This window comes from Cervus canadensis, chromosome 8 (genome assembly GCF_019320065.1).
Source record: "Cervus canadensis isolate Bull #8, Minnesota chromosome 8, ASM1932006v1, whole genome shotgun sequence".
NCBI lineage: Eukaryota > Metazoa > Chordata > Mammalia > Artiodactyla > Cervidae > Cervus > Cervus canadensis.
In genome coordinates this window covers 24,696,000-24,711,706 of record NC_057393.1, presented here as the reverse complement: position 1 = coordinate 24,711,706, position 15,707 = coordinate 24,696,000, and positions in this window count along the sequence as shown.

Here is a 15,707-nt window from a genome sequence, read left to right as displayed (position 1 = left end):
CAGCATCGGACCTTGCCTCTGTCACAAGTCACATACCAAACTGGGTGTTTTGCTTTGGCTCCATCTCTTCATTCTGTCTGGAGTTATTCTCCACTCTTCTCCAGTAGCATATTGGGCACCTACCAAACTGGGCAGTTCATCTTTCAGTGTCCTATCTTTTTGCCCTTTCATACTGTTCATGGGGTTCTCAAGGCAAGAATACTGAAGTGATTTGTCATTCCCTCTTCCAGTGGACTACATTTTGTCAGAAGATTCTTTTATAAAATAATTAATCCAAAATTTATCCCTGAAAATATATCTTTTGAATTCTTTCCTTACATTACAATTTAGATTTTCTTTGTCTCTGTATCCCTGCAAGTGTAAAATTATAAAGTTCTAATTACAGTAAGTATTTACAAGTAATCACCTAGATTTTGGGGAGCTCACTCATCTTTCTCATACTTCTTGCCATTTTCTACAGCATTCAGTGCAATTTTCTCCATTTCTCCTCTTCAGTGACTCACAGTATCCTTCTACCTTAAATTTGATTTAAGGTGGTGGCTATTAAAAGAAGATAGAATTTGTTAACAAGTTTAGGACAGTCAAATAATCTGCTTTCACTTGCAAACTGAGTCTCTCATTTTATACAATGAAAAGGGTGAGAATTAGGCACAGATTACAAAAAAAGACAAGGTGACCTAGAGTAGAGAAATGGATTACGATTCTAGATATAACAACTTTCAGACAGGAGACTAGAATAAGTTTTAAGACCCAGGGCAAAAGAAATCTCTTTAGATTTCCATCTTTTGGCCCAACTCTAACTTGGGTCTCTGAACAATATGTACTGGTCTTTCTACAGCTCAGGCCAGGCTGTGCTTGGATATAGAACTTGTGCCTATATTTACAAAAACTCTGAGGATTATTTCTGTATTGAGTATCTACTGGTTTAAGATAAAGGAACTTAGACTTCATTGTGCACTAATGGTCTTCTTATTCTATTTATCCCTGCTGCTGCTAAGTCGCTTCAGTCGTGTCCAACTCTGTGCGACCCCATAGACGGCAGCACACCAGGTTCCCCTATCCCTGGGATACTCCAGGCAAGAACACTGGAGTGGGCTGCCATTTCCTTCTCCAATGCATGAAAGTGAAAAGTGAAAGTGAAGTCGCTCAGTCATGTCCGACTCTTAGCAATCCCATGGATTGCAGCTTACCAGGCTCCTCTGTCCATGGGATTTCCCAGGCAAGAATGCTGGAGTGGGGTGCCATTGCCTTCTCCACTATTTATCCCTAGAAAAAGGGAATAATTTCAATGTGAAAGCTGTGTACAAAAGGGGCCACTGTGTCTTACTCAAAGAACTGTCAAGATCTAGCCTGCCATGACAAAAACCTACTCTAAAATGAAAACCAAAATGACCATCTTCTCATTTCTTTACATGGTTTGATAAAATGACAATTTATACTTATGACCAAATTATTTTAGAAATAGTCCTTTGCTAGAGACGGATACTTGAATTCTGTTAGAACAGAGTCCATCAAGGACAAATTTCAGTGAGCTTTCATGTTATAAGCACTGTTTTTCTCACAACAGACAAGGAATTTTTCATAAAGCTGTTAAGGGTTATTGAGTAAATAATGCCTGCTTTACTATGATTTTAACTGCATATTCATGTGACAAATAGGAGGAATATAGAGGGGCTGAATAACTACATTTTGGTAACAGCCTTCAAAGACATCATTCTTCCAGGAAAAAACGCATTGAGACAAATGATCCCTTAATATTTAAGTGCTTATCATAAATATTTAAATTCAGTGATATTTTGCAAACAAAAACTTTAAGTTAAATAAACTTTAAAATAAATTGAGCGTGCACAGAATGGATATGAATGTGTGGCTTGAATATTGCCACACGCTTATTTTTATATCATCTTTATGTTAAAATATTGATACAATCTTCTAAAATATGTGTCCCCTATGCAGTTAGAGCTAGCCTAGACAAAGAAGTTTTCTACTTTAACTAAAATTATGAAGGAGTTGATGAACTAATGAATTCAGGAAGGTGCTAAATGCTGATTTAACTGTAACATCCTTAAACATCTCATATGGTAAACTTATACTTGGAATTATGGAGTTCCCTGATGTAATTGGTGTCATATTTGTAGTCATCACTAATTTTCTTTTACAGTTTGGGTGGAAAGTTTAGCTTTCTGCATCTGCTAAAAACCACACAGTGCTTAGAATGACACAATTTCATCTGGATTCACAAATTCCAATTTATTCCTAAGTGACTTTGCTGTGCACAATCTGAAAATATAAGCATATGAATTCATAGGCACAGTTGAAAAATGTTGGGATAGAATAGCAAGCATATGCATGAACACAAAAACAATCAGGGTCATCTTACTGTGCCCAAAGGTGGCATGCATGAACAGGGGCTACACACATTTATTAGCGGTTATACATCTCTCCAGACACTTTGCAAGTAAAATGTCTTGACTGTTTTCTAAACCATTATTCTATTGCTAGTAATCTTTGGCAACTAGTCAACTACAGCAATTTCATGAATTAATGTCCCATGTATGCAATATTTCTATCTAGCTTCAGAACTGATAATGAGAAGCATGCCTGATCACAAAATATTGGTTTAAAAACTCTAATGATGGTCATGATTTATTAATGCACTTGTCTACATCTGCTAGAGGGAACTTTCTGCATGCCTCAATGGAAATCTTGATTTTTTGGATGTGAACTGAGGAGAAAACAGGCACGTAAATTATTGCTTTCTTATATGTCATCCTTATAATGTCTTAGGGGAGCTATGGCTTTGCTATTCCCAGGTGAATTTGGCCTTTCCCTATAACTTAATTAGTGACCAAAGCAAATACTCCTGATGTGATTTACTTGGGATAAAGCCAAGGCTTGTATTTTATATGCACAACAGTCTTTACAAATTTATGTGAGGCTTATTTTTATAGCGCTATCATTGATGTAGGGATACCGGCTTTATTTATGCATCTCCCAATTGCATGCATAGTGAGCAACAACTGTGACTCAAGGCTCAGCCAAGACTAATTACATTCCCAAATTCGCTTGACCTTCTCTTCTTTTTTCACTGTAGTAAAAAATGAATAAAAGGGCACACACCATAGAGATTGTTAATAAGTAACTTCATTAGGTGATGTAATGATGAGGTTGTTGCATTTTACAACATTTAGACACAGAAAAAAAAAAAGAGAATTGACTATTTTCCCCACAAATGAGGATACAAATTCCATAGCAATTTTTGGTATGTCTATGCAGGAACCATAAAAGGTACCAGAAACCTCCTTGTACCTATTAGGAATAACTACAGCAAAATTCAACAAGACACTTGGACATTTTAATCCAGAAAGAACAGATGTTTACTCAACTGGTAACAACTCAGGAACTTGTTCCTGAGTTCCATTTACAAATAAGACTATTTAATTATTTTAAGAATGGCTGAAAATGCTGAGTGGTGTGAAAGATTGATAACAGAAGAAAATTTTTTATTCTTAACATATAATTTAGTTGTTATTGAGGCACCTGGAACTTCCATTTCTAAAGTGAATACGATATAATTAACTGTCTTAGAAGCATATGTCTTGAAAATATTTCACCTTGTCACTTTGAAAATCCAAAAATTGACAATAATTATTTCCAAGAAAACATGAGGGCTTTGCCATTTATTTTTGTGGTTGATAATATAATGCGCTACCTAGGTCTCCTTTTAGGACTGAAAGACTCAGCTTCTGCTGCCAGTTCGTTACAGAGACTGCTTCTGATGAAGGAGCTGTCTTATCCTGCTCCATTACTAAGTAGCCCACAATCAATGACTGCATGGCATGGGATTATAAAAGTGTACTCCTTGTGTCCCACTCTGAATAACTCTGAAGGATAGGCCTTAGAACTCCTTTCAGGATTTGCTGAATCCTTCTTTAATACTTCACCACTTGAAAGAAGACAAAACATCCAAAGAACATATAAAGATGGGAAGAAGCTCTAAAATAATAATTGCACAGAAATCAAAATGGTGAATGAGAAAGATCTTCTGCTCACCTCCTCCCACACACACATCAATGTGACAACTATTTACAGAGTAACTATCTCTGAGAACAACCTGAAGACTAAGCAGTAAAGATATTCCACAACTAAAGATAAAAGAAGGAACCACAGTGAAATGAGTAGAAGGGGCAGACATGTGGTCTAGTCAGGACCCGATCCCCAGCACAGGTGGGAAACATTACCCACAGAGATTCTCCCCTAGGAGAGAGGAGACTGATCTCTACACTGGACTTGCCAACCTGAGTGTTCTGTACCAAGAAGATTAATTCCCCAAACATCTGGCTTTGGAAACCAGTGGAACTTAACATTTCTGAGTCAGAGGGCTGTCAGAAACCAAGACTCTACCCTTAAAGATGCCTTCAAAAGGTCTCTTGCTCTAAGTCCCAGCACAGAGATAGTAGTTTGAAAGGTACTGGGGTCAGGCCAACTTACTTGTGTTAGAGAGCCTCCAAGAGTCAGCTCTCCAGGAACTGACAGTATCCACTTTTGTGATCTCATTCTACTGTGCTGACACCAGTACTGGTGGGTGCCATTTTGGAATCTTCTCTCTAACCTGTTAGTGCCAGGGGCATGCTCCATCCAACTTCATGCACACAGCCATCTCACAGCACCAGGCCTCTTGGTCAGCCATGCCGTGGGTCTGCTCCCACCAGCACACCATGGGAGTTGCGTAAGGCATGGTCTCACAGTCAGCCAGATTGGAAGTGAGCCCTGGATTCCAGAGCACCCACAGCACTTAGCCTTGCCAAAATAAAAAGTTCATGCAGCCTCCATAGAAAATACCCCTGAAACATCTGACTCTGATGTCCAAGGGGAGTGTGCTGCTTGGCCCTAAAGAACTTCTCCTCTATAAGGCTAATGCTCCAAAATTTGGAGATGTAATGGACCTATCTAATACAAAGAAATAAACACAGAGAATTTGTCAAAATGAAGATATAGAGAAATTTATTCCAAATAAAAGAATAAATTTGAAATATATTCCAAATGAAAGAAAAAACAACTAAAAGAAACAAAGATAAGCAATTTTCCTGATAATGATTTCAAGGTAATCATCATAAAAATATTCAGAAAACTTAGGAGAAGAATGGATGAACACTGTTAAGGACTTCAAGAGTTAGAAAACATACAAAGAATCAATCAGTGCTAAAGAATACAGTAACTAAAATGAAAATACACTAGAGAAATTCAACAGTAGATTAGATGATATAGGAGGATGGATCATAATCTAAAAGATAGAATAGTGGAAATCACCAAACATGAATTTAAAAAAAAGGAATAAAGAATTAAGATAAAAGAGGATAGTTTAAGAGACCTATGGTACAACAACACATGTACTAACATTTGCATTTAGGAGTCCCAGAAGGAAAGAAGAGAGAAAGGAGTGGGTAAATTATTTGAAAAAATATAGCTAGAAAATTTCCTGGCCTGGGGAAGAAAATAGACATCCTAGTCCAAAAAGGACAGAGATTCCCCAACAAGATGAACCAAAAGAAGTTCACATCAAAACACATTAAAATTAAATTGTCAAAATTTAGATATATGAAGAGACTCTTAAAAGCAGCAAGAGAAAAACAGTGAGTTACATACATGGGAACATGCATAACACTGTCAGCTCACTTTTTAGCAGAAACTTTGCAGGCTAGGATGGAGTGGTATAATATATTCTAAGTGCTAAAAGAAAAAAAATCTGTAACTAAGAATACTCTTGTTTGATAAAGATATCATTCAGACTTAAAGGATAGGTAAAGAGCTTTGTAGACAAGCAAAAGCCAAAGGAGTTCATCACCACTAAGTCAGTCTTAAGGAAATATTAAATGGCATCCCTAAGTGAAAAAGAAAAGATCATAACCAAAATGAAGGAAATTATGAAAGAAAAAAAAATTACCAGTAAAGGTAAACATATAATAAAGGTAATGGATCAACCACTTATAGTGTTAATAAGAAGATTAAAATACAAAGGTAGCAAAATAATTTGCATCCATAATATGTAGTTAATGGACTCACAAAATCTCAAAAAAAAAAAAAAAAAAAACACACAAAAAAGATGTAAAATATGATACCAAAACCATAAAATTGTAGAGGGAGTAAAAATGTAGGGGTTTTAAAATGTCTTTGAACTTAAGCAATCAAGTTAAAATATAAAACTATATACTTAGTTTATTATGTATGAACTTTATGGACATCACAGACTAAGAACAGATGCACAAAAAATAAAGAGAAATGGATCTTACATATTATTAAAGGAATTTATCAAACTACAGTGGAAGAAATCAAAGAAGACAGAAACAGAAAAGAGCTGCAAAAGCAACTAGAAAACAGTTAACAAAATGGCAATAAATACATATCTGTCAATAGTTACTTTAAGCATAAAATGATTCAAACAAAAGAGATAGGATGGCTTGCTGGATTGAAAAAAAATAAAATAAAAACAGCAATAGATCATATCCCTGGTGGCTCAGATGGTAAAGAATCCACCTGCAATGCAGGAGACCTGGGTTCAATCCCTGGGTTGGGAAGATCCCCTGGAGGAGGGCATGGCAACCAACTGTAGTATATGTGCCTGGAGAATCCCCATGGACAGAAGAGCCTGGCAGGCTACAGTTCATGGTGTTGCAAAGAGTAAGACACAACTGAGTGACTAAGCACAGCACAGAGACTCAATTCAGATCTAAAGACACACTCAAACTGGAAGTGAAGGAATGAAAAAAGATTCTCCATGCAAGTGGAAATAAGAAAGTTGAAAATATGCTTTAAAACAAAGACTGTAACAAGAGACAAAGGGCATTGCATAATCATAAAAAGATCAATCAAGAAGTGGGACATAAAACTTGTAAATACAACATGTGTGTGTGTTAGGTGCTCAGTTGTGTCTGACTCTTTGTGACCCCAGAGACTATAGTCTGCCAGGCTCCTCTGTCCATGGAATTCTCCAGGCAAGAATACTGGAGTGGGTTGTCATTTCTTTCTCCAAAACACAACATAGAATACATAAATATATAAAGCATATATAGGCAGACATTAAAAGAGAAATCAACAGCAATGCAGTGACATTAGGGGACTTAAAAGAACCAATTGCATCAATGGATATATTGTCCAGACAGAAGATAAAAAAGCAATAGTAGCCTTAAATGACACATTAGTTCAGACAGACTTAAAAAATACCTATAAATCATTTCATTCTTAAACAACAGAATTACACTCTTCAGATGAACACAGGATGATCTCCAAAATAGACCACATGCTAGGCCACAAAACAATTCTCAATCAATTTTTAAAAGATTGAAATGATATCAATCATCTTTTCCAATCACAATAGTATAAGATGAGAAATCAATTACAAGAAATAAAGTGGGGGGAAAAAAGCACAAATGGATGCTAAACAATATGCTAATAAATAATCAATGGTTCAATGAAAAAATCAAAGAATAAATCAGAAATTACTTGAGACAAATGAAAACAGAAACACAATATATAAAATCCAAAGGATGGAGCAAAAGCAGTCTTAAGAAGGCAGTTTATAACAAATACTGGACTCTCAAACAACAAGAAATCTCTCAAACAGTTTAGCATTATATCTAAAAGAACTGGGAAAATAAGTAAAAACAAAGCCCACAGTTAATAAAATAATAATAATAATAATAAATTAGTGTAGTGTAGCACTCAGTCATGTTCCACTGTTTGTAACCCCATCAACTGTAGCCTACCAGGCTCCTTTATCCATGGAATTTTCCAGGTTGGAATACTGAAGCAGGTTGCCATTTCTTTGTCCATGGGATCTTCCCAACCCAGGGATCAAAACCGCATTTCTTGTGTCTCCCATATTGGCAGGTGGATTCTTTACCATTAGCCCCACCTGGGAAGACCAATAAAGATAAAAATGGAAATAAAAGAAATGGAGACTAAAAGGGCAAGAGAAAAGGTCGATGAAACTAAGAGCTTGTTCTTTGGAAAAAAAAACAACAACAACTGATAAACCTTTAGCTAGACTTTTCAAAATAAAAATAGAGAGAGCCCAAATAAACAAAATTTGAAATGAATGATGAGTTGTAACTAACAGACGAGGGATGAAGAGGAAGCCAAAGAAGATTGTGTGTCTTATCAACCAAATATCAGTGTGGGCAATGGGAATTTACCCTTACTAGGGACCTATAGGAGAAAGTGTAGAAGATGCATCCAGAGTAGTGTCAGTCATTTTTAAAAGACTTTTACTAGAGGTTAATCCCAACTTCCAGCCGGCTGTGTTTATATATGAATGTGTGTTTATGGAGTGGGGTGTTGACCAGCAATAAAAGCCAGAGAAAGACCTCATGGAAAGGACAGAAATAGAACCAGATGGTTATGGGTGGAATACCAAGAGCTTTTGCCGTATCCTAATACCTAGATGATCAATTTTTAGATATATATATCTTAAAAAATGCAAACATATGTGGACTAAAAGTCATGTGCAGGTATATTTATAGCAGCAGTATTTTAATAACCCCAAACTGACAAAAATCCAAATATCCATAATAGTAGCATAGATACACAAGTTGTATTATTTTATAATAGAATATAAACAAGGAGAATGAATGAACCTTACACAACAATGTGGATGAAATTTACAAACATCACATTGACGGGAAAATATCTAACAGAGAAGAATATATATATACACATATATATGAAGGCAAACTCAGGCAAAACTCATTTGTGAAACTAGAGCTCAGGATAGCAGTTGTTACCTTAGAAAGGGTGATGTGTGTAATGGTCAGGGACACCAGGACACCATCTCACAGTGTGTGGAATGTTCTGTTGCTTAATGAGGGTAGTGATTATATGAATTTCCAATCTTCGTAAAAATTCATTGAATTTTCCATTTACTATTTGTGGCCTTTCAATATGTATATTAGCCTTCAATAAAAAGTTTACTTTAACAAATATAAATCTTAACCTGAGAACTAATGGCAACATTGATTTCATATTTCTTCAGAGAGATTCTAACTCCTGTCAGAAAGTTAATGCTGGGGACTTTAATTCCATTTTTCAGCAGTTCTGTTGCAGGGTGCTAGAGGATTCAGCACCTCTGTCTGTGATTAGAGGAGAATACTCTGGAGAAATGACTAGGACATGCCAAATGTTAAATTTTCATTATCATATGCTCTCTTTTACAAGTTCCTAGCTTCAAGTCTATTTTTATATTTCCGTTAACAGTTCCATAGTTCTGAGCAATTGGCTGGTTTTTGTGAAATCCATCTCATTATGAGACCAAAAGAAAATGTCTTTATTTCTTCTGATCAGTTCAGTTTTTAGGAATCCTTTGTGCACCCACCCCCACCCCCGACCCACCACACATATACACACTCACACACACACACACACACACACACACTTTTTAAACATAAACCTTTCCCCAGATACTGATATCTAGCCAACTATGGCTGCACTTCTCTCTGTTTTTACAGAAACATAATATATGTTTTGTCCACTATCTTATAAATGGATATGTCCTTCATTATCCTCCTTAGAGCAACCCTAGACAGGATAAGCAGACTCATCTGGGTGCAAATAAAAATGGAGACAGAGCTTAAGTATTTTTAGAAATGTAGTCAGAGCCAATAAGAGCTGCTTTAGAAATGCAAATGAGAATTGCATTGCCAGAAGGCAGATGTTGCAAGAAAAAAAAGTATGGGTATGTAGCATGTTACCCTGCCAGAGGTCCCATTTGTGATTTTTCTCTTTTCTGAGAAAGGGGTGGTGGAAAATCTTTTTAGACTAGTGAAAGTGTCCTTTCATCACACTCTCTAAGTCTTTGAGTTTTTAAAGAGTTGCATAATAGTTATGTCAGGCAAGTGTATGCTCCTTGATTCTTTGTCTCGTCACAACAAGGATTTGGAGTGATGGACATTAAAGTCACCCTCAGCGAGTCACAGCTCTTGGGTCTTGGACAGACTGTGTTATAGCTCTTAGAGAAATCAGTGTTACAGCTCTATTTTATTTAGAAGATAACAGGAAAATCCATCTTCCAGGCGTAAAGACATGTCAATCCAAAGACGCAAAGAGCAGAGCGCCCCATCGTGCGGGAGAGAGAGAGAGAGAGCCCTTTGGCTCCTCTTTTTATGTTTTTTTCTTCCCCCTGGGCCTGCCCTATGCAAATTGGGCTTGGCCAGGAGTGCTGTTCTACCTGAAGTCCTCACTCCGGTCCTCTGACCTTCCTTTGACCTTCCTCTGTTCTATTTTCGCGGGCTCTTCCCTTCCTTGTCTTTTAGCCACCGCCATTTTGGACTCCTTTTCCCTATTCTAACTACCTAACAGGTACATATATAACTGTCAGTCATCCTATGGTCAAGTACAGATTTCCACATTCTTTCCATAACAAAATGGGCTTCCCTGGTGGCTCAGTTGGTAAAGAATCCACCTGCAATGTGGGAGACCTGGGTTCGATCCCCGTTTTGGGAAGATCCCCTGAAGAAGGGAATGGCTACCCATTCCAATATTCTGGCCTGAAGAATTCGATGGACTATATAGTCCATGGGGGTAGCAAAAAGTCGGACACAACTGAGTGACTTTCACTTCACTCCATAACAGAATACAATAAGGATTAGCAAGAGTATACATATAAAAAGAGAGTAAGCAAAGTAAGATCAACCCATTGATGACAGAAAATGAGTCAGAATAAATAGTTTGTGTGTATAGTGATAGAAAAACCAGGGTGGCTGGTCTACAAGAATTCTTTGTCTTTAGCTGCTATGAATAAAATCAAGCACTGAAAACAACAGATAGTCAGCAAGGAAGTCAATATGAAACAGCTTGTTATCTAATCCTGCACAAAGCTACTCAAAGGTCATGAATGTCTGTGAAATTAATGTAGCTTTGTGGTTTGTATTCCAGTATAAGCTAATGATTGACATTGTTAAACATGAAATCATCTTGTTTGTTCTAAATGCTGGGAATTGAGACAAAAGTGAGAAAGTAACTTTCATTGAAGAGACTTGGAGAAATGAGAGGGAGAGGTGGGGAGAAAATTGACTTCAGGGAGTGACTTTTCATGGAGATTGGTTATTTTTCCACTTATGATTTTATCTATTGGGGGATATTTAAATATGCAACACTATCTCTTCTTTTATTCTGATGCAGGCTCACTTAAAATTTCTCTTTTAAAGGAAAAGGGAGAGGTGAAATGGGAGCTTTGCAAAAGAGATGAGATGTGGACATTTCCCAAAAATGCATAAGGATAAAGTAATTTGTGGTAGTGGTCCAATAAAAGGTGTCTTTTAGTTCCTCCCCTGGGCAATGCTGAGTGTTACCATCTGTCAACTAAGAAAAACCAGAAAACGAAAATACATAGCATAGAAGTTGAGAGTTATATTTTTTGAGGACCTTCAGGACATTACTTAGGACTAAAACCTGGAAGACAGCCCCTCATATAGCTCTGAGGAATTGTTCCAAAGGGGTAAGAGAAGAGCCAGGTTACGTAGGCATTTGTGCTGAAAAAAAAAACAAAAACCACGTAAGTCAAATCTCAAAAGATTACTGTTAATCACAGAAAAACTGGACATCTGAAGTTAATAACTTGAATGCTTTCCTATATATGGAAAATACAAGAGTCTGGGCTCATTGAAACTGTTGCTTTGACATGCATCTTAACAATCTAGGGCCAGGAATCCTGTTCTTCTCAATTCTAAATTCACCCCAGGGTGTACCTTTGGGGATGGGATGGCTTGATGGTGGACAAAATTTGTTGTTTGCTAGAATGGCAGGCAACATTCTTAGTTCACACATCTCAGGTGGTGGAAATAAGAAACCAAGACAACCATAAGGGCTGGTCCTCTCAGTTTGATTAAATTTTAAATGGGTTTCTTCCTGACTCTAGGCCCTCACCTCCCTGTTCTTAGAGCATTTACTTTAGAAACTTGGAAATGTAAATTCTCTCTTTGCTCCTTTGAGATGTAAATCTTCTACCAACTTAGAATGCCAACGTCGTTTTCAAGGGCCTGGGAGCCATCCCTTTGAAATGTAATTATCAAGAAAGATAGCACCCCTATTTTCCAGTCTCTGTGAGAGGGTTGGAGCCTAACTTTGATAAGTGCCAATTAGCAAGTATAGCTGGCTTAATCACATAGCGCAACCTCCCTCTAATATCCTCCAGCACTTTCCCACAAGCTCATCTCAATGCTTAAAAATTGGATTTGAGTTCAATCTCCTTTCCCTATTGCAGTAGTCTTCCTTGCCTTTTTAAATGGTCAGGTGCAGTTTGTCTTTTTACAAAACCTTAGCAACTGCTGCTGTTAGAATGAGTGTGTCTAAAGAAAGCAGAGTTTACCAATTATGCAATTGCAGTTTATGCTGGTATTGGAGATCTCCTCCCCAACAATGTTTGTGCAATGTAGGGCAATGGCACTATGCAATAGTTAGCAACTCCTAGAACTTCAGAGTGGAAATTCCCTCAAGTTTTGGCCAGAGATCTGTCTAGAATTCATACTGCTGACCTCAGAAAAATGTACTAAGGAAAGGAGGAACTGTCTATAACTGAAGTAGGTTGAGAGCAACTTTGGCAGAGTCTTTTTGATTGAATAAATGAAGCCAATTTCAAGAGTTGATTCCTTCTAGAAATTCAAATATCTTCCCTACTACTTGCATCAGTATTAACAGCCCATCTTCTAATCACTTCTTTCATGTACATGGAAAGAAGCTGGCCTTCAGTCTTACTTGGTCTTCCCATATAACTCAGTATCCAGTCTTAATCTTTCTCTTTTTTACACTAAGAATCCTCAAAAACACTTTTCTATCTATCAGAGTTAAAAAAACAAATGAGCACAAAGAAGGTGTCTTTTTCACAGTACCTTGGAAATGATCTATTAGTAATAAATATTTACGGAATAAATGAATGAATTCCACATTTGAATATTCTCAAATTGGTTTTATTCCTTTATTATTGGCTAACATAAATGTCAATTCCTTAAATTTTCAATTGCTAAAAGCATTTAACTTTTAAAAATGTACTTGTTTTAAGATATACTTGTTTTTAAAATGTACTTTTAAAAATGAGCTGTTACTGCATATTCAAATAGGAGGTTGTCTTTTCAGTAGAGGGTAGGAATCTGTTCCATCTCACTTATTTTCTACTCTTCCTTCCATATCTTATTTAAAAACCACACTGAGAAGAAAGGTCTTTTAAGATTGGTGATGCAACTTTCATCTATAAAAGAGAGAAAGTTAATGGGCTCATAAGAGATTAGTCTGAGTTTAGACTCAGTCACCAATGAGCCTGTAACAATAACAAAAGCATTTAAAAGACTGTTTACTACCTAGTTGCTTTTTTCTCTCTGATCATTGAGAATGCTATTGCTATGTACAAATATGTATATATATCACACAAAAATTCTCACACCCTCAAGGTATGCTGTATTGTACTTTTGTAGCAGTTGGATTGTGTTGGCTGGGAGTATCAGAAAACTCCACTACATTGATTAAATAATAGCAGTATTTTTCAGTCATATAGAGATAGATAATCTAGTGTTACTGCAGTAGCTCAATGATCTCATCAAAAACTCAGACTCTTTCAATCTGTCTTCTCTGCCTTTTTTGGTATGCAGACCTCTGTCCTCTTACCTCTTCCTGGTGACTGAAGAGCGACTTCTCTTGGCAATATAGGCAGGAAGAAAGAGAAAGGGAAATGAGAGAGGTCGAGGCCAATCATATTTATTCATTTTAATAAATTAGAAAAACCTGTCCTGGATGCCCCCCCCCGCCCCCCCCGACCATCATTGTCCATTCCTACAACAGTCACAGGCCAAGTACTAGGGGAGCAACAATCCTGGGTTAAAGCACCATGGTTTGTTCCCTGGGGCGGTGATGGAGTCCTACCATCCTGAGATCAAAAGATCTTGGTAACCACCTGAATAAACCTGGATTTTGTTAGAAGAGAAAAATGAGAGTGAGGAAGTTTGGATCTTGTTTAAGCAGTAGATACTGTATATTATGACTTTTCTTTTAAAAACCAACATCAATTGGGAACTTACTTTGTATAAGGTATTATTAACTCTACCTGATTAATTTGTCTAATGTGCAAAACAACTCTACAAAATAGATACTTGTATCATTTCTACTTTACATATGAGGAAAATGAGCAATAATTTGTCCAAGGTCTTACACCTAGAAAAGAACAGAGCCTAACCCTTCAGCTTAGTGCCAAGCAGTTTTCCATGTCAACTAGTCTTAAATTTATTTGTGACTTAATAAAACATGTATGAAGTCTAGCCTAATTTTGTGTTACATGATTTTAGTGAGGACTATTTAGGGCTTCCCTGGTGGCTCAGTGGTAAAGTATCCCCCTGCCAATGCAGGGGACACAATTTCAATCTCTGGTCCAGGAAGACTCCACATGCCACAGGACAGCTAAGCCCCAGCACCACAACTATTGAGCCTGTACTCTAGAGCCCATGAGCCACAACTACTGAACTCACTTGCCACAAATACTGAAATCCATGCACCCTAGAGACTGTGCTCTGCCACTGCAATGAAAAGCTCGCACACCACAACTAAGAGTAGCCCCATCCCACTCAACTGGAGAAGGCCACATGCAGAAATGAAGACCCAGCACAACCAAAAACAAATAACTAAACCGTTAAAAAAAAAAAAAAAGAGTACCATTTATAACAGAGAACCCAGCATCTTGCCAGTCTAACTTTGATTTCTATAGCACCTGATGGAAATTTTAAAACGTCATTATGTATGAAGTGTTCCTTCTTGTTAGTTTCAAGTGTTGAAAAATCCCAGATCTAACATACGTCTCTTAGCTTAAATTGAATTCTGCAAATCTTTATGGACTGCCCACAAAGAAACAGAAACCATAAGTTTGGAGCTTGATAATAAAAATACTTTGGTCAGAGAAAGAGGCTCATAAACACATAATTACAATTATGGCATGATAAATGTTATCAGAAAGAAATGTACAATTACCTTAAGGTCGACAGATTTGCCTAAGGCCAAATGTGGGAGTCAGGGAATGCTATAAGAGGAGGTAATTGAATTGAGCTTTGAAGGAACAAATTTATGAAACCCACTGGAATCAGTAAAGATGATCAAGTTTTATAGAAGCAGAATCTTAAAAAAAAAAAATGAAAGCTGTAGTAGGTTTAGATACCTTTTAAAGCATGGGCATATTCAGTTCACAATCAAAGAAAATTGATGTAAATGTCATGATCTACAATGAATCTTTTGATTTGCAGGAAAATTATCCAAACATGAATCTCTATCAGCATCAGAACTTCAGTGCTAAAAGCTACTCCCCTAGAGCTTTAACATTCCAAGCTTTGAATGCAAAATGTATATATAGTTGGATGATCAAATTTTATTCAGCTTGGGAAAAGAGTTGGAGAATAAATGCATTATAAGCTCATGCAAATATAATTGATTTTAGAAATACGTTAAATTTTGGAAACAGCAATATTTTATGTGATCTTCAAAAATTAATGCAATGGATAGATAGCTAGATATGTGAGAAAGCATGTATAATAAATTGTCAGTTGTGGAAATACATGATGGGTATATGAATGTTCATTATATAATTCTTTCAAATATTCCTCATGTTCAAAAAGTGTCATAATGAAATCTTGAAAAGATAAAGCAGTGCAATATGTCTCTTCAAGAAAGCTGTGGGTTACCAGGAT